General features: G+C 50.5%; 2 protein-coding genes across 31 annotated transcripts in view; both read right to left on the minus strand.

The window, feature by feature from the left end:
* The window catches only part of LOC118906979 (zinc finger protein 337-like), a 228,642-nt gene that overhangs the window by 60,483 nt on the left and 147,753 nt on the right, over positions 1-20,406 (minus strand). Inside the window, exon 1 of one of the 22 annotated variants that reach the window (XM_057492132.1) lies at positions 16,466-16,583. The exons of the other annotated variants lie outside the window; for them this stretch is intronic. The gene's annotated coding sequence lies outside the window, so the exon portion shown is untranslated. Of the gene's footprint in view, positions 1-16,465; positions 16,584-20,406 lie in introns of those variants that run through there. 22 annotated transcript variants of the gene reach the window in all.
* Positions 1-20,406, minus strand: part of LOC130680785 (zinc finger protein 169-like) — a 233,289-nt gene that overhangs the window by 18,580 nt on the left and 194,303 nt on the right. The window lies entirely within an intron of this gene.

The raw sequence follows: 20,406 nt of genomic DNA on the forward strand, positions 1-20,406 counted from the left end.
CTTATAGCCCCCACCTCCCTGACCAGGTGTGACTTCCCTGGCCTGTAGTACCCAGACCATGGAACATCACCTGGGAGTGGCATTCAAATAAACTACCTGGCCCTTTGTTGCCTCTCTTCGCCTGCTTATTTTGGCTAAAATTTAACTTACACTTTCCTTGTAAGAAGACCAATTAAAAACACTGGTTATATTACCAAAGCTTTGACTGGAACCTCATACCCGAGAAACACGTGTGGAAACTCAGATATGAACAGACAGCTTTAAAGAACTAAGATTGACTTTATAAAGCCAACAAAGCCCCTTAGAAGAACTGGCCTAGTTACTTGTTTACAGAATTCCCAGCAGCCTTACAAGGTGAGTAAGGAAGGTCACTTCCTGGCAGGTGCAGGAACCTCAAGAATGTTTTGGGAACCTCAAGAAGAGAAGAATTCACCCAAATGTACAGGTACTGCAGGTACAACCTGATGGCAAGTCTGGCTTAGCTGTCTGGCCTCAAGAGGCCATTAAAAGTTCAATCTGAAATTCCTTACAAAAAGTTCCAGCAAAGCATATTTAAAAGAGCCTATGTAATCAATTACTCTTCTTGCTGCACTAATGCAAATAATTAAGCCAAGTGTTAATTATTTTCTTAATCTGGTTACTTCTAGTAAAAATGAAGGTGATTTTAGAGAAAAGTATTATTTCAATAATGCAGTCTTATCTATACTAAATCCTAATACTAATCATTAAAATGTAAACTTGATCCAGAATTCTAGTTGCCCCATAATACCTGGCTATGATTCTCAATTAAACTCTTATTTCTAGTTCTCACATTCAGCCATGCATTCTTAATCTCAAGTTTGTCCTTCCAGAATAGAAGTGCCAACTTTCCGAGGCCCTCTCAACTGACCACTGAAGGACACCTAACTGCACCCTTTATGCACCTCCTGTCAGCATGAAGCATCTGGAGCAGTCATCGCCCCTTTTCCCTGGCAGCAGCTAGAGTCTCTATCCATAGAGGAGAAAATGAGACAGAGACCATAAGCTTAGACAGAATAAAGTGAAAGCCTCTGGAGAAAGCAAGGCAAGATATTTCCAGTCAGAGCAATGTAACTACATGCTACGAACCCCCCCCACATGATGCCCCTTGTCAGCTAGAAGTAGCCAAATCAAGTCGTCGTCCATTATGACCAAAAGGCTGGAATGTAAGGTTGAAGGCACCAGGGGGGAGGGGTGAGCACGTCAGACACTGTTGATGTGCCAAAGTCCCCGGCTGCTGCCCCCTCCCAACCTGAAAAATGTGCCTTGGACTAGCCATTCCTCGTGCTGCTGTAAACCTAAGCTCTGCCTCTCCCTACCTTCTTTAAAAACTCGCTGTCTGCCCTGCTGAGTGTGACTTCCTGGCCTGTGATAGCCAGATGGGGGAATATCACCCGTGAAATCCACTCAAATAAACTGCCTGGCCCTTTGTGGCCTCTTGTCGCCTGCTTACTTCAGCTAGAATTTATCTTACATCTAGTACATCAGAAATCGCTTCATGAGTGTCTCCTCTTCAGAGATGATTGGTTGCAATTACAAATTCTTAAAAACGATACATGCACTGCCCAGAGAAGTGTTGAAATAACTAATTGGAATGTAAAATTCTGGCCCATTAATAATACCTAAAAGGACAAAAGGCCTTAAGTGATACTATCTGAATAGCCCTCCTAAACACTGAAGTTAAATTAATGTGCCAAGCAGTTATACAAAATAGAATGGCACAAGACATCTTAACAGCAGCACAAGGAGGGACTTGTGACATAATCAAAGTTAAGTGTTGTGTGTACATTCCAAATTATTCACAAAATGTCTCTGATTCACTCCAGGACCTCCAAAGGCAAATCCAAGCTATGTTGAGCTCAGAAATCCCATGGAGTGTGACCATGGTAACCTGGCTTTCTACCTCCTTTTGGTGGAAATCCACTTTATTCACCAAGCTCATCATCATTCTCATACTCATATTTCGTCCCTATATACTTAATCTAATAACATGATTTATTTTATTTGACCTAGAAGACATGAAAGTACAAATAGTGATGGAAACAGAATCCAGGATGGAAATTACCATCTTCAGAGGCCCTCCCGACCAACCGACCACTGATGAAGACCTATCTGCACCCTTTATGTGCTCCCTCTCAGCATGAAGCAGCCAGAGTGGTCGTGGCACCCTTTCCCTAGCAGTGACTAGGGTCTCTATCTGTAGAGGGGTGAATAAGACAGGGAGCATGGGTGTAGTCAGAATAGGCCGAGGGCCTGCGGAAAAAGCAAGGCAGGATATTTGTAGTCAGAGCAAAGTAACTACATACAAGGAACCCCCCTACTAAAACTCTGTGTTAAACATTCAGCTCTAGAGTCATTCTTCAGTGAGATCAGTTAATATTCCCCAGATAAAGAAGAGTAGCACATATTTTTATTATGCTAATCATTTATAATCATGTGTGGGATTCACTTTAACATGCTAAAAGGCCCAGGCCTATGTGGTGCCTTTCCTCCTTCAGATCTGATGAGGTGATTTGCAAACTGGGCAACTAATTTACTGCAAACCATCACCATTTGCAGGCACAGCCATAAACAACACAGTAAAAGGCAAGAATGATTCCACCTTAAAGATAAGATTGCATTTTAATACCCAAGAAGTTAAGACATTAGAAGTTCCTAACTTAGTCTTTAGCAAACAATATCTTAGCCCACCTTAGGGGCTGGGAAGGTGGCCTTCTTTCATATGCTCCCTGACCCAGATGCTGGTATCTCAGGGAGAAATCAACAGAGCAGGAAGTTACTTGTGTGAAGTTACTTCTAAATATTCCAGGACAACTCAGTAAGTCCACACTCCTAAGCCTTTTTCCATCTTCTCAAAAATCCTCAACTGCCTATAACACCCATAGACAATGCACCACCTGGACTTTCTTGTCCCCCCCATGTGTGACTCAGGAGCTCTGTCCTTTCACGTTCTCTCTAAATAAAAGCCTGTTATTTTCCTCTCCTACCTTTAGTGTTTACAAAGCTCATTGTTTGGTTTTGTGAAAAAGAACCCTGGCATCAAGTTTCTGTGTGACATTGCTTTGTCATTCTGATCCTCTGGATTTAAGCTCAAACCTTAACACCCTCTGCCCTATTACAGATAAGTAAGGAGGGGCTGCTGAGAGCTCAGATCTGGGCTCGCAAATCACAATCACCTGGGTGCCCTAGATGGTGCTGCAGCTCACGGTCTTGCTCTCTAGTAGCCTGCCTGAAAGCCCCACTTATTTATCTCTAGGAAGTTTGCAGAATATAACCTCATTCCATCCTGCACTCTGCAGCTCCCCCCAAGTCTGGGGTGATAGGGACTCGGTTCCCACGCTGTGCAGATCCGAGTGCACACTGGATGCAAGGTGACATTGGCTTAACCAGCCAGCAGGGGATGCGCCCCATGCAGAGTAGGGGTTCAGTGAACTTCCTTTGTCATTCTCTCTGTCATTCCCTCGCACTCTTGCCTTAATAAACTGCTTCCTAGAGAAGGGACTGAGGAGTATTATTGTAAAGAAGTGCAAAGAGCAGCAAAAGTCAGGAAAAAGAACTAATAAAACCTAGCTAAACCGGAGAGCAAGAGCCACCCAGTTTTCGTAGAAACTGCCCGAAGCTAACACGCCTGCCCTAAGTTAGATAACCAGAGGTGGGCCTCGGGACATAACCCGTGATAAGTCACGTAGACATGCTTGTGTGAGCTAGAGATTAAGGGAAGCGGTTAGGTAGCTGGGGCGTTCTCGTTTCAACTCCATTGGTAAAAATATAGAATATATAGAATGAGTTTTAAAATTATTGGTTGTAGAAATGCGCGGGCTTCGGTGCAACGGCTGTGAAAACCCTATATAATCCCTACCTAAAGTTGCCTGGGGGTCGGCAGCTCGGACTCGGCCTGCATGTCAGGGGAGGTGCTGTCAGCCCCAGCTAGCTGGCTGAATAAAGACTTTGCTTAGATTTACATCTCCGTGTCCATGTGGTTTGCTCTCTGGAGAAACCCCGGAGTCCTGGACCCTAACATTTTGGGGGCTCGTCCAGGATCCAAGCGGCTTCTCTGAGAACAAAGGACGGCTGGAGGCAAGGTCTAATTGCCCGGACGGGGCAGTGTAATTCAAGGGTCGCCCCTTCGTGTCTGCATAAACCCATTATAAAGCGGGAGTCGCCATCCCATGTATGGTCTTGGGTTAGTGACCCCGAGTGAGGAAGTCCAGGTTGGTAGTCCCAGCCCGCAGGTTAGCGACCCTGGGTGAAATCCAGGTAACCAATCCTGGCTCTGGGGTCCGAGTGACTCGGCCTTAGGAAGGCAAGTCCGATCGGCAGGAACCTGGTGCCCAAGATGGAAAAGATCGAGCTCATCACCCTGCGGCAGTCCGAGTGGACGCCTTTTGGGAGAATCACGAGAGTTTTTGAGGATCCTGAAAGTGGTGAGTGTGGTGTGCACCAGAGTGAGAGAAGGACCGGTCCGAGCGAGTGCGATTAGATGTGGTGTGTGTGTTTAGTGTTATCGTTGCTTGTTTTATTGTGTTTTGGTTTATATTTCTTTCTGCGCTTTTCATTTTAAGTTTCCCCTATTCTGAGGTTCTCCTGTTCTTTCCGTTCCTCCTTTCTGCCACTAAATCATTCCCTGTGGGCACGGGTCAGGCAACTAAGAGCCATTAGGGCACCTGCCGCTAGAAGACTCCCGTGACAGGATAAGGGGTTCACAGCCGTGAATCCCAGATAAATTCGCATCCCCCACAGAAGAAAAAACTGTGCAACTACAGGCACCCGTTCACAAGCACATACACCAGTCATCTTGTTTTAAGTGCCATCTCTATCCTTCGCCTTTGTCTTCCTCACTATGGGCCAAACTCAGGCTACTCCTAAAGGTCTGATCCTTTCCCATTTTATGAAGGTCAAGGAACAGGCCTTAAATATGGCTCTTAGCATCAAGAAAGGTAAGCTTGACACCCTTTGCTCGGCCGAGTGGCCTTCCTTTGGAGTAGGCTGGCCGATGCAGGGGTCTCTTTCCTTGGACCTTATTGGCAAAGTCAAAGCAATTATCTCCCTGCCAGACCCTGAGGGACACCCCAACCAACTTCCCTATATTCTTGTCTGGGAAAATTTGGCCGAGAATCCCCCTTCCTGGCTGAGGTCCTTTTTGGTGGGGAAACCTCACACCGACCCACTAAAGACCTCCGTCCTAGTTGCCCGGGAAGATTTAAAGCCCTCTGATCGCAGGGCCAGAACCCTGAGTGCGCTGCCCGTTCTCCTGGACAGTTCTCCCCTCTACCGCCCTCTGCCAATTGAGCGGCCACCCCCGTATGCGGCTCAGAGGGAGGAATGGGGTGAAGCCGCCGGGGGGGTAGAAAACGAGGTTGGGGAGCCCAGCAGGGACCAGGCGGCCGCAGCTTCTCCAGATTCTTCAGCAAGAGAATACAGGAGGCCAGGGAGAGCAAGAGGAATGGTGGCAGCTTTTCCAGGCTCTCCAGCAAGAGAGGGCAGGAGGCCAGGGATAGCGGGAGGAATGCAGTTAAGGCCTCAGGGGGCCAGGGAACAAGAAGGGGAGGCTCCCTCCTCCACCTCAGAAGGAGCAGTGCTGGTCCTGCCTGTGCGTGCCATCGGTGCAAGCAGTCCGGATGGAGTTCAACAATATCAGTACTGGCCTTTTTCATCTAGTGACCTCTATAATTAGAGGACTCAGAACCCTCCCTTCTCGGAGGACCCCAAGTGTCTTATAGGTCTGGTGGAGTCCATTATGTTTACCCATTGTCCCACATGGGACGACTGCCAGCAATTGCTCTGCACCCTCTTCACAATGGAAGAGAGAGAGCGTATCCTCAATGAGGCCAGGAAAAATGTCCTTGGAGAAAATGGAAGACCCACTACCCTCCAGCCCATCATCGACGAGGCATTCCCACTTGCATGCCAGAATTGGGACTTCGGGACTGCAGAAGGTAGGGAGCGTCTCCGGGTCTACCGCCAGACTCTGATGACTGGTCTCCAGGCAGCCGCCAGGCGGCCCACTAACCTGGCTAAGGTAAAAACTATTGTTCAGGGGGAAATGGAAAGCCCAGCCGCGTATCTGGAAAGGCTGTTTGATGCTTACAGGCAATATACCCCCATAAACCCAGAAGCAGAGGAACACAGATCAGCTGTAGTCCTCTCATTCGTCAACCAGGCAGTCCCCGATATCCGGAGGAAACTCCACAAGCGGGATGACCTGGGGGAAATATCTATTAGAGAAATGCTGCAGCAAGCGGAGAAGGTCTTCAATGCTAGGGAAACTCCAGAAGACAGAGAGGAAAGGCTGAGGAAAGACAAATGGGTAATGCAGGAGAAAAACAGGAAAGAAGACAGAGAATTTCAGAGGAGGGAGAATAAGACGCAGAGGGAGGAGATGGCCAGGATATTCCTGGCCGGGGTGAAGCAGAGCCCTAGATCACCTCGAAGAATGGGGCCCCGCCAATCCCGACTAGGACGAGATCAATGCGCCCTGTGTAAGAGATATGGGCATTGGAAGAGGGAGTGCCCCAAAAGGAGGGAACAAGGTGGAGGGAACCCCGTTGAGACCCTACACCTAAGAGAGGAGAATTGACAGGGATGGGGCTCGGCACCCCTCCCCGAGTCCTGGATAACCCTGTGCGTGGAGGGGACTCCCATTGAGTTCATGGTAGATACTGAGGCACAGTATTCAGTTCTCAACCAAGCCCACGGTCCCCTAAACCAAGGACGCACAAGTATAGTCAAAGGAGCGACAGGGTCCAAGAGATGTGCCTGGACTACTAACAGAAAAGTGGACCTAGGAAGGCATCAGGTCGCTCACTCATTTCTGGTTGTACCCAAGAGCCCCGCACCGTTGCTGGGCAGAGACTTACTAACCAAGGTCGGGGCGCGCATCCATTTTGAACCCGAGGGGATAAAGATCATGGACAAAGAAGGGCAGCCCTTACAACCGGTACATGTGTTGACTCTATCCCTGGCTGATGAACATCGCCTGTTTCAGGCGGATCAAGAAGAGGGTGCCAGGGAGAATAGGGAGAAACTGACTTTTGGTTGCAGAGGTTCCCTTCCACATGGGCCGAAACCGGAGGATTCAGTCTCACCAAACATCTGCCCCCGGTTGTTGTTCAACTCAAAGCCGCAGCCCTACCCGTCCGGGTCCGGCAGTATCTAATACCGGAAGAGGCTAGGAAAGGGATAGCACCCCATATCCACAGACTGCTGGAGACAGGAATCCTTAAACCCTGCCGATCTGCATGGAATACGCCCCTGCTTCCAGTAAGGAAGCCTGGCAGTGGGGATTACAGACTGGTGCAGGACGTGCGAAAGGTCAGTGAGAGAATAGAAGACATCCACCCTACAGTGCCCAACCCTTACACCCTACTCAGCCACCTGCCACCCTCACATGTGTGGTATACTACTCTGGACCTGAAAGATGCCTTCTTCAGTATCCTACTCTCTGAAGTTAGTCAGCCTTTGTTTGCCTTTGAGTGGCAGGAGCCAGGGGGAGGAAGAAATGGGCAACTTACCTGGACTAGACTGCCACAGGGCTTCAAGAACTCTCCCACCTTATTCAATGAAGCCCTAAGCCAGGACCTTGAGCCCTTTCGCAGGAGCCACCCCCGCGTGACACTGCTGCACTATGCAGATGACCTGTTGCTGGCCACAGAAACCCATGAGGAGTGCGAAGAAGCCACAGGGAACTTGCTGGCTGAACTAGGTGCACTGGGATATCGAGCCAGTGCCAAGAAAGCCCACATCTGTCAGAGGTCAGTGGTCTACCTGGGGTATAAAATATCTAATGGAGCCAGGTGGCTAATGCAGGCCATGAAACAAACTATCCTGACTATCCCCATCCCTTCCTCACCCTGAGGAGTGAGGGAATTTCTTGGCTCAGCCGGGTTCTGCAGGCTCTGGATTCCAGGATATGCAGAAAGAACCTGACCGCTATATGAGGCGACCAAAGAAGAGCCGGGCTGGCAATGGAATCAGAAACAACAAGAAGCTTTTGACAGACTGAAAGAAGTTCTCCTCTGGGACCCCGCCCTATGTCTGCCAGACCCAGAAAAACCCTTCATCCCGTTTGTAGATGAAAAGAAGGGAGTGGCTAAAAGAGTCCTGGCTCAGCAGCTGGGCCCGTAGAAGAGACCTGTGGCCTATTTGTCCAAGCGGCTGAACCCAGTGGCCTCCGGGTGGCCACTTTGTCTGCATATCCTAGCAGCCATCGCTCTACTAGTAAAAGAGGCAGACAAGCTGACTTTTGGCCAGAACCTGAGGGTAACAACACCACATACTGTAGAGGAGATTCTCAGGCATTCTCCAGGAAAATGGATAACGAATACAAGATCACCCACTACCAAGGGCTCCTACTAGATTCTCCACGAGTTGTCTTCTCTGACCTGGTGACCCTAAATCCTGCCACCCTTCTGCCGGACCCAGATCTGTCGACCCCCATCCATGACTGTAGAGACATCCTTTCCGAAATTATACAGGTGCGAGCAGACCTGAAAGACACACCGTTACCGAACTGTGAGCTAAATTGGTACACAGATGGGAGCAGCTTTGTGCAGGAAGGGGTCAGGAGAGCAGGGGCAGCAGTAGTGACCCACGAAGGGGAAGTTGTCTAGAGCACAGCTCTGCCCCCTGGCACCTCAGCACAGAAGGCGGAACTTATTGCTCTCGCTGAGGCCCTGGAAAGAGCCGAAGGCAAGCGGGCCAACATCTACACAGATAGCAGGTATGCTTTTGGCACTGTCCACATCCACGGTGCCATCTACCGAGAAAGAGGATTCTGTTCCGTGGAAGGAAAGGAACTGAGGAATCTACAAGAAGTCCAAAGACTACTAGCTGCTATCGAAAAACCAAAGGCGGTAGCAGTTATACATGTACCGGGCCACCAACCAAAGAAGACACCTGAGGCCATCGGCAACAACCATGCTGATGTGGAAGCTAGGAAGGCGGCCCTCTTGGACTCCCTTGTACTTGCAGCCCTCGAGATACCCATACCTGAACTGCCAGCCCTGCCACCCAAACCTGAGTATTCCCCTCAGGACCTCGAGTGGATTAGGAAACAAGTCTCGGGGAAAGTGTTTGGGGAAGGAAATTGGAGTAGGGACCAAGAAGGTAGATTGACTCTGCCAGAAGCATTAGGACAGTATATGCTTGCTAATCTGCATAAGTCCACCCATCTAGGCTGGAAAAAGCTGCTCAGCCTTTTCCAGTCTGCACAGTTGGTGTTTCCCCACCAGAATGAGGCAGCTCATCAGATCACGAAAGAATGTAGTAGCTGTGCAATGCTAAGACCAGCCCCAAGAGGGCTGCACCCGGCAGGTACTTGGGAAAGGGGGAGGGCTCCAGGGAGGAATTGGGAAATAGACTTCACCGAAGTAAAACCAGGGAAATATGGATATAAGTATTTGCTGGTTATGGTGGATACCTTCTCGGGGTGGGTAGAGGCTTTCCCAACCAAGCATGAGACCAGCCAGGTGGTAGCAAAAAAAATAACTGAAGAGATCGTCCCCAGATATGGGGTCCCTGAAGCAATAGGTTCCGATAACGGCCTGGCTTTCGTTAGCAAAGTCCTGCAGGGACTAGCCCTGGCTTTGGGGGTGGAATAGAAGTTACATTGTACTTACAACCCACGAAGCTCTGGGCAGGTAGAGGGAATGAATCGGACCTTGAAGGAGACCCTTTCTAAATTAGTATTGGAGACTGGTGGAGGCTGAGTGACCCTCCTTCCCTTAGCCATCTTCCACGCTCAGAACTCCCCCTATTTACATAGTTTAACTCCTTTTGAGATAATGTATGGGGCCCCTCCACCCATAACTCGGCGAGTGCAGCTTCCAGGTGCAGAGGACCTAGCCCCTGACTATCTAAATGTGTTGCAAACTCTTGCTAAAGTGCAGCAAGAAATCTGGCCCCTGATCAGAGCATATTATGAGGGCAGGAAAATTCCGAGCCCGGAACATGGCATAGTCCCAAGAGATATGGTATGGGTCAAGAGACACCAAGTGAAGACTCTCGAGCCCAAGTGGAAAAGACCTTATGTTGTATTGTTTACCACCCCCACTGCTCTCAAGGTTGATGGTATCGCTCCCTGGGTGCATCACACCCACGTTCGGAAGGTCTTGCCTCATAAAGATCCAGGGGCCCGCAAAGAAGAGTAGAAGGTGCAGCAGCATCCTGCGAATCCCCTAAAACTACACCTAAGCTGAAGATGAAGGGGATCCTGCTGATAAGCACCTTAATATGGACCTTCAAGGGAACCACGCTCGAAAGCACCAACCCCCCTCAGCCATAGGACCTGACCTAGATGCTGGTTAACAGCGCATCTGAGGAAGTCGTCAGTACCACAGACACACTGCGCCACTCAGAACCTGGTGGCCTGACCTGTTTTTCTGCCTTCGACGGATCAACCAAAGTTACCAAACCCTTTGGGAGCAGCCCAACATCCCTCAAAACTTGGCTCGCTCTCATGGATTTTATGCTTGCCCTGAAGCAGGTAAAGGAGAGTCATGTAAGTGAGAGCCCTTCTGGTGTGCCAACATAGGGGACTGTGTGACCTCGAACGATGAAGATCGGAGATGGCCAGTTACAAAAAAGGATGCTGTCAAATTTTCTTATGTCAACCAGGGCATCCCTCATCACGTGCCTATAGACAAGGCTCGTGATCGAAGGGACCAGGATTGGGTACGAATTCAATTCACCGAGACGGGCAAAAAGACTGAAGTATCGTGTTGGATAAAAAGACTAAAATGGGGGATAAAGTACTATAAATATGAGGGACATGGGGAACATGAAGGCTCAATCCTCACCATCAAATTAGCCGTGTCAACTCTCAGCACCGCCGTAGGTCCCAACCCGGTTATACATCCCCAGACACCTTTGATCCAAGACAAGAGCCTAGGCCAAAGAGACGAGAAAATGTCGACCAGATGTACACCTGCGCCTCACGCCTGGCTCAGCTCCCCGAGGGACGCCCTGGTGGGCACCAACAGCCACATCTGCCGGCCAACCGCCAGAACACATGCCCCAGACCCACCTGTAGTAGTAGCCAGAGCCGTAGCCGTAATAGCCATAGAGCGAGTCGTCAGAGCTGCCATAGCCTAGCCCGTAGCCCTGCTAGTAGCCACAGCCCTGGTTCCAGTAAGTGCTGTAGCCCTGATTCCAGAGCCCACAAGAAGACCAAGTCTGAGTCCCTCCGGGTCAGATAACCCCATGTAAAAAATAGTGCAAGCAATAGCAGAGACTCTTAACCACACCACTTCCTCCCTCACCGATCCCTGTTAACTATGCTACCAAAGTTCACCCCCTTCTATAAAGCAATCAAGATAAATAGCTCCTACACTATCAACACCTCCCATCCCACTTACTAAGACAAAAAACCGTAGAGACTTACGATCGCTCAAGTTTCAGTCACTAGTACGTGTGTAGGCACAGTCTCAACAGCCCAAGGCCAAGTATGCTCTTCCTACGCTTACACCACGTGAGAGCAAGAAAATTAGATTATACCCTCCTCGGGCTAGTAGCTCTGCTCAAGAACAAGCCTCACTCTGGCCCTATCCACCTCTGTGTTCAATGCTAACAGTGAGTTTTGTGTGCTAGTAGCCATTCTACCTCACCTAATGTATCATTCTCATGAATCTCTTCTTTCTTATTAAGAAGAAAAGCCGAGCTCCCACGGGAGCAAGAGAGAAGTTGTTACCGCCCTGACCATTGAGACCCTCTTCTCCCTAGAGATAGCAGAAGCAAGCACTAAAGTCACAACCCTTGTAACTCAGAAAAAAGAGCTCACAGCCCTGAGGCTAGCAGTCGACAGAGACCTAGAGCAACTCCGACAGTCAATATCAGACCTAGAGCAATCCCTCACCTCCTTGTCAAAAGTAGTCCTACAAAACCGAAAGAGCCTAGACCTCGTTTTTAAAAGAAAGTAGACTGTGTGCAGCCCTAAAAAAAGAGTGCTATTTCTATGTAGATAAGACAAGTGCAGTCAGAAATTCCTTAGCCAAACTAAAAACAGATCTAGAAAAGAGGCGTAAAGAATATGAAGGTAACGAAAGCTAGTTTGAGTCTTAGTTCAAATACAAGCCTCAGTTCGCTACCCTCCTCTCAGCCATTGCGAAGCCATTAGTCATCCTGTTGTTGTTGCTTACAATCAGTCTGTGCATAATAAACAAGCTGCTTAAATTTGTACAAGAGAGTTAACACCATCCAACTTCTAGTCCTTCGTCAAAAGTATCAGGCCCTAAGTGCCGCTGTAGAAAATTCCTCAGTCTGATCAAGAAAAGAGAAGAATGTAAGGAAGTGCAAAGAGCAGCAAAAGTCAGGAAAAAGAACTAATAAAACCTAGCTAAACCCGAGAGCAAGAGCCACCCAGTTTTCGTAGAAACTGCCCGAAGCTAACACGCCTGCCCTAAGTTAGATAACCAGAGGTGGGCAGTAGCCTCGGGACATAACCCGTGACAAGTCACGTAGACATGCTTGTGTGAGCCAGAGATTACGGGGAGCGGTTAGGTAACTGGGGCGTTCTCGTTTCAACTCCATTGGTTAAAATATAGAATATATAGAATGTGTTTAAAAATTATTGGTTGTAGAAATGCGCGGGCTTCGGTGCAACGGCTGTGAAACCCTATATAATCCCTACCTAAAGTTGCCTAGAAGTCAGCAGCTAGGACTCAGCCTGCGTGTCAAGAGAAGTGCTGTCGGCCCCAGCTAGCTAGCTGAATAAAATCTTTGCTTAAATTTACATCTCCGTGTCCGTGTAGTTTGCTCTCTAAAAAAAAACCCAGAGTCCTAGACCCTAACATTATGATCAGTTCACATGGTGTGTGGGGGTCCTGGGGAAGACAGTGTAGCACAAAGAAGACAAGTAGTGACTCTGGCATCTTACTACATTTACAGAGAGTGACTGCAGTGGGGTACAGGACAGGGTACACAATAATGTGGGAGAACATAATAACCACATTGTTTCTCATGTATAAAAATATAATAAAATAAACTCCTCCCTCACCTTATACTGACTTCCCTCCCACTCCAAACCTACTCCCCTCCCCGAAAAATATGTCCCAACTGTTTGAGGGGAAGTACTATCCCGGAGGAGAACTGAATCAAGAAATTCCTCGTATTAAGTTCTTCTTACAGAACATCTACAGGACAGACTATGGATGGTGATGTAACATCTCTCACCATATCTCAGGTCATGAGGCCACACATCATGAGACTGTTAGGCAGAAGAATAGATATGAGTGGGTGGGGTGGGAAGAAAATAAGGCCAGGAAAACCCACTAGGAGGGACTCAAAAGACTTGGGCACTTTAAACTGGAGAGTCAGAAAAGACGCACAGTTAATGAGTTAATTAGTAAGGCTAAAAAGTCCTGGAGTAACTTGGCCTGGAATTCTTGAATATTCCCAGATAAAAGTATCTCAGCATAGCCTCTGTCTTCATTTTGTCAATTAGATCATGCCATTGTAAGATTTACTATTGCCTGCTAAAAGGCCCAGCTTATTCTTTAACTTTACCCATATGCTGTTTTTTTCCTCCTACAGCCCCTAATCAAGTAATTTGCAACCTGGGCAAGAGATAAGCATCATGATTAATTGTCGGGAGCCAGTCCGATTGCCCATCTGATGGCACCACCCATATGCCCAGAAAGAAGGAACCACAAAGTGGACTTCTGACAGGAACAACCCCGCTCTCTCTCCTTATTACAGCATTTGGAAATGTTGTTATTGGGTATTTATACACTAAATTGGAAAACAAAATTTAAAACACCCTGGGAGAAATGCCAGAGGCAAGACCCCCTTTCCCCCAGAAAGGGAGAACCGAATGACAAGAGGAGGATGCTGAGAGGACTTTGGAAACAAGTATTAGGATATAATAAACAGGGGTTGTTTGAGTGGGTTCCAGTACCCTCTCCCCGCCCAACTCGGCCCTGAGAGGAATTTCTAAATCACTCCTAGACCTGTTGGGTCCCAGGGAAAAAAATATAACAATAAAGGAGAGCCAGCATGTATAACAGATGGGATATTGTGTGTGGAAGGGCCTGGCATGACTGTACAAACTCTCCCCATTGAAGAGATTTTCTTGTAGATATTGTATATGGTTTAAAGAAACTCTAAAACAGCACATGACCCTGCCCTCCCTGGGAAGAAAGGTGCTCTGACTGGGCCCCTAAGCCTTCGGATTCGTTGGTTATTACCCCCTTACCTCATTCACCCAGGGGCAACGCTCTCGTCTCTATGAAACTGGGCATCTACCCAAGAGTACAGTTTCCAGTTCCCGCAATTACAATCGGTTTAGTCTTGCTACACTGCTTTGATGATAGACTGTTTTGATGTTTTTCTTTAAATCTCCATGTAATCCTCTAGACCTAGAAAAATAGACTTAGCTATACTTATTAATTAAATGAATAGTAACCTTGGCTACTTTAGAATCAATAATAAGGAAACTGCAAGGAGGGCCCAGGCCAACCAGGCGTGAGGGAACATTCTGAGAATTAAGTCTTGTTTGTTCCGAAACCGCCAGGAAAGCCAAGCAATCATAAGTGCAAAAGATTAGTGATTGTTAAGGCGCCAATAATCTCATCTCTAAAGATTGAACTTTATATGAACATTTTTTCAGAAAGAATCAAATGATCGAATCTTTGTGAAACTGCATACTCAAAACATATATAACCTTGCTAAATTTCAATAAAACAGGCCAGGCTCAGCTTGGGAACTCTGCTAGTGTCTCTGTCCTCATTCATTCATTCTGTCACCCGCCGACGCCTTTCTTCCCTCAGGGACCCCTGGACTCGCTGGAGCTGGACTCTGCCAATTAATTTTGGAAACAAGCCCAGCTCTAAACAGCATCGTAACAACAGGAAGGATTCCAGCTTAAAACCAAGATTGCATTTTAAAACCCAGGAAATTAAGAAGTAAGATTCTTAAACACTCTTTAGCAAACAGACAATCACTCAGCCCACCTAGGCAGTCATAAGCTGACATGCTGGCAGACAGATGGTGCTACACTAGGAAGAAATCACAGCACTAAATTTCCTGTGTTGAGTTAATTTTGTAGAATTACCTGGAGGACAGAGAAGAGACTTAATGTCTCATCACAGATGAACATTTCAGGACCACTTAACAAGTCTACACTCCCTAGCCCTGTCACATTCGTGAAAAATCTATAAAACGGGAAACCCCCAACACTTCAGCACGCACCTCTCTGGGTTCACCCACACTTTCTAAGTGGTTAGCCTTGAGTGAAGCTTAAACTTTCCAGCGCCTCTTATCTGACATCACCCACTCCCCTTCCTGAGTGTTCACTTTCTCAAATTACAAGTATGCCCTTCAGGGTGCCTCGCCTCCCTGAGGTCACCTGCACTTTATCCCTAAGTAAGTAACTTTAAAGAAAACCTCTACTCTGCTTCACTACTTTGTCTCTGCCCTTCAAGTCTCTGTTGCGGTGGGGGCAGGAACGAAGGAAAATAAACAACGCTCCCCTAAAGACACCACAGGTCATGCGTATGCCCAGCAACGCCCCAGCTTTTCCCCATTATTGAAAGCTTGAAAAGACACAATCCTAAGACTACGAGTGAACCTTCTCTGAGGCTGCCCACAACTCCCCTTTGTCCGAATGGTACTTTTTGACTTAAAAGATTTCTCACTGGGGCGACCAACTTATTTTGTTTTGTCTCTGTGCTCTTCCAGCGGTGAGCGTCTTTGTTACTTCGCTATTCATTCTAACCTGCAGACTGAAGCACAAGCCTTCACCCTCTGTCCTACTTCGGGTAAGTAGGGAAGGGCCACCGAGGTCTGAGTTGGGCTCACAAGTTCCGTCGCCTGGGACACCGGGAGAGACCTCCCACTGTACGACCATGCTCTTTAGAAGCTGCCCCCAAATCTCCTTTCTTGGCCTTCCGGAAGGTCTCAGAACACGGCCTCACACCGTGCAGTGCTCTGCGCCTCCCCGATATTCTGGAGTGCTAGGGCGTGGTTCCCAGGCTGTGCAGATCCACGCGGACCCTGCATCCAGGTGACCCGGCCGTGCAAGTTGCCGAGGCACCTGCCCACGCGGAGCTCAGTGAGTGCCCCTTTCCGCCCTCGGCCCTCGCTTGCTCTCTGCCGCTGCTCACCGTTCTGGACGCCGCCCTGACCTCCACATGTCCGACCTGTTCGAGAACTCCCTCTCCTCGGGCGTCAGGAACCCTCCCGCCCAGGCAGAGTCTCTGCCGAGCGCACGGGGAGCGGCCCTCCAGACGCAGCCGCCCGACGACACCGGGACTCTCCAGGCCGCAGCTCCCGGCTTTTCCCAAAGGCTCTCCGGGCGACTCGCCCCGTCTCCCTCTGGGACACGGACCCCCACACACCTGCGGCCTACAGGCGCTTCCGGTCTCAGCAACCCTCCCGCACCGCATCCGCACGGCCGGCCTCCTCCCCGCTCAGAAGAGCGAGCTGGACAGGGGGCTGCAGGGCCCCTACTCACCCAGGGACGGACGGCAGCTCTGTGTCCTCGGCCTGCCGCAGACGGAGGCTCTGCGCCTCAGGGTTGCCGTCCACCCGAGCACACTACCCGGAATCCTCCGCGCAGGCCTGGATTCCAGGACCCACAATCCTCGGCGGGCGTCTCCAGAACATCAGTACCCAGAATCCTCGGCGGAGCGACTACAGGACGACAGTATCTAGAATCCTCGGCGCAGCTCCAGGATTTCTGTATCCAGAACTTTCCGCGGGGCGGCCCAGGACTTCAGTACCCAGAACCCTCGGCGGGGCGGTTCCAGGTCATCGGTACCAAGAAACCTGAGGCCCTCTTGAGCTGTCAAGAACCAGAATCCTTTAAACGGTGCAGCACCAACTTTTCAGTACCGAGACGACTGAGCGCGGTGCAGCCCCACGACTCCAACACCCAGAATCCTCGGAGGCGTGACCACAGTTCTTCAGTACCCAGAATCCGATGCGCAGCTCCACCTCCCAGAATCCCCCTTTCAGCCCAGGCCTGCAGTTCTGACTCGAGTCCCCAAGCCGCAGGGGCTGCCTTTTGCCTCAGCTTCAACTGAGGCCTCCTTGGATGCTGAAGCTGCAAGGCCTCTACCCCAGTTGCCAGATGGGCTTTCTGGGAGCCGCAGGAGAATCTGCTGCACAGCCGTGCTGCAACTCGCATCAAGGGCCCCACGTTCCCTTCTCTGAGTAACAGTCCATGTCACTCTTTTCCCTTCCGGGCACCCTCTAAAACTACTATTTCAGTACCTCTACACAGTAAGTTGCCAAGCAAACGAAAAGAAAAGGTTACAATCCTGGGCTGATGCAAAGTCTCACCGGAGCCAGATGGGAACTGAGTGCCCTAAAAACACTGAAGAGATTACCATTCCCAGGTCTGACACAGTTGGGTTCATGATCTAATGGGCCCCAGCAGCCCCAATGCAGGACTTCCCAGGCTGCAGAGGACCCACGGCAGCAGGCCACTGCAGGTTCTATGAATCCTGCCTATGCCTGGTGGTCCGTGCGAGCATCCACTGTGAAAATCAACCCCACCTTGACTCATCCAGGAAAAGGACCCAGTACAGGAAGCAAATCTGGCAGGAAGGCTTGGGAGTGAGCAAACCGGAGCTCGCCACACATGTGTCCCTTACTGACACATGACCTCAGACTGTTGACGGAAGAAAATCAGGTGCTTAGTGGAAATCGGTCACTTGAATAATTCCAGTTTCATTGGTAGGAGATACTTAACTTGCATTGAACAAAGGGTAGACATTTTTTCTATAACTTCTTATATAATTTCAAATTTCTAGAAAAGGTGTATTAAAATAGGACAGAATTCTCAAATACCCGTTTCCCAGCTAACTTCACCAACTTTTCACTATGCGACATTTATCTGGCCTCTTTTATCATCTCTCTCACTCTCCTTTCTCCCCCATTTCGGACCCTGTTTCAGACTTTGTGCCCTCTTGTCCTCAAGACTTTTCAATATATATTTCCTAACCCCAAGGGCATGGGCAACAGGACAATGATTGTGGGAAATGAAGTCACACCACTATTGTCTCATCCACCACTGGCTTCCAATGCCATTTCTAGCCATCTTCCCTCCCCCTTCCCAGGCCAGTCCTGCCTCAGGAATTGTGTATGCACAATAGTCGGGCCCCTGGGTCCTGTCTCAGCTGCACACTGCCTCATGTTTCTTTGTGTGTTCTGACCTTGAGTTTTTTAAAGGGCACAGAGGCCAGCTGTTGTCTAGAATGCCACACAAATGGACACTACCTGAGGTCTGCACACAGGAGATGCAGCTGATGGTGCGAATGCCCCTGGGCATGGTGTCCTTCTCAGGACCCCTTATCAGGAGGCACTGGTGTGTCCTTACTGATGATGCTGACTGATCCCACAGCTAAGCTGGTGTCCACAATAGGGTAGCCATTCACCGTTTGTAAGAATCTGAATTATGAGAATTTTAAGAGGTAAAATCTACAACCATCAAAGTCTTTTTTTTATACAATGACACATAATAAAAGTTCAAAAGGAGTTTAAAATGTATGAAGAACTGCTGAAATTTAAAAAAAAACTGCTGAAATTTAAAGACACAGTCACATGAACAGTCACTGTCACGTAGATTTTCTACTTCTGCCACAGAGCAGGGCCTGGCCACGTGTGCCTTAGGTGGGACGCCTACAAACATCCTGTTGGAAGCATTTCCTTAGGCAGGTGAACAGCAGTAAAAACAGGCCATTCCTATAGAGGATGGGGTACAATGGAGAATCTGTGTTTCTGGCTGAGTTTGGGGGCACTCTCGCCCTACAACTGGTCTCAGTTTAGGTTCTGTAGTGCACTGACCTCACTGAAACCACAGCCCAGAATCAGTCACCTGAACCCGGGCAACCAGCTGGCTCTCAGGCGCTAAGGCATCGGCTTCCTGGGCGAGTAGGCACCCCTTCCCTGCTCTCTACAAAAGGGACAGTGAGTTATCGGTTTTACTGCCTATTCAGAGGGCATCACACTGATACTCCCCACCCCTTCTGTGCGGGGAGGGGTCACCCGCAGATGGACATCTGGGCACGTGTCCCGATTGCCAGGTTTTGTCCACGTCCGTGAACGCAGCCAGAAGCTGGGAGGCCAGGCGGACGGAGGGTCCCAGTACCCACCCACCGCCGCTCTCCACACCCGCTGGCGAGGCTCAGGAATTGTCCCGGTTGCCGTTCCAGCCTCAGGTTCTCGTTTTAAATGTGATATCTGGGGGCAGGGGCGCCACTACGCCCGCAGCAGGCCCAGTGGTCACTGAGCCTCCCTCTTCATTACAAATGGAAGTGGGGGTGACGGCTGTCGCCGCTCCCCGCGCGCGTGCGCACAGCTCAGGTGAGCCGCGCTGTTCAGCAGCACCGAGCTCCGTGCGTTCAGAGGGACAGGGACGACCCGGTTGGCGAGGCAGCCAGGCGGGGGGCGACCTCACGCGCTCGGGCCGAAGTCCGCAGACAGCCGGCCCCGCACCCTGAGCGCCACGGGACCGCAGGCACTGACACAAACCCCTGCGCTCAGGTGGGGACGACCCGGGCCCCGCTCCACCGACTGCTGGGAAGAGGGCGATCGGGCCGAACGCCCTACAAGGGACGCAACGCGCGCCAGGCTCTCCCCGCAGGGCGGCGTCTCCCTCCACACCACGGTCCCCAGGGGAACCGCCCGGTACACCAAGGGCAGCAGGGCCGTGGCAGCGCCCGTCCCTCACACACGCCCCTGTGCGCCCCGTCAAACTCACGTCGGGTCAGGGAAGCGCATGCTGGGCGAACCCCCCTCCGTGGCTCCTACTCAGGGGCTGGAGCGGCCCCGGGGCGCCTTGTGCGGACTCCCGCCCCTTGCGTCCTCGCTCCCGCCCCGCCCTCAAAGCACCGCCCACCGCCGCTCCCGGGAGCCTCAGCGCGGACAAACCTCCCCCAAGGGCACAGCCCGCGGGGACCCTTAGGGGCGGGACCTCCGTGACTGGCAGGCGCCAGACCAATGCTGCGCTGGGAACAGAGGGGCGGAGACCAGGGGCGCCGTCTCCCCAGCCCAGCCGGATGCCGCAGGCTGTGAAGCTGCCATTGACGCTCCCGTGGCGCACCGCTTGGCTCGGGGTGCGGGGATTTCTGCCGCTCGCCACACACGGTCCTACAAAGGTTCCGCAGTGTGGTTCGACCCTGCGCACGGGGGATGCTGCTGCGGCCTGACTGCCCTGCTGGCAGCGCTGGGGCGCGGGCTCCGCGGGGACGGGCGGCAGCTCTGGGCCCGGGGGGCCGGGATCGCGCGCCTGGCCAGCGGGGCGTCTGGGGAGGCAGGCGCGGGCGCCAGTCGCGGGTATCAGGCACACACCGCCCACCGCTGACCCTGCCCGGACTTTCCCGCCCACCTCGGCGAAGTGGAGGGAAACCGGCGCTCAGATCCGGGCTGTACGCCCGCTCCGGGGGGAGC

Source organism: Manis pentadactyla, chromosome 14, assembly GCF_030020395.1.
Source record: "Manis pentadactyla isolate mManPen7 chromosome 14, mManPen7.hap1, whole genome shotgun sequence".
Lineage (NCBI taxonomy): Eukaryota > Metazoa > Chordata > Mammalia > Pholidota > Manidae > Manis > Manis pentadactyla.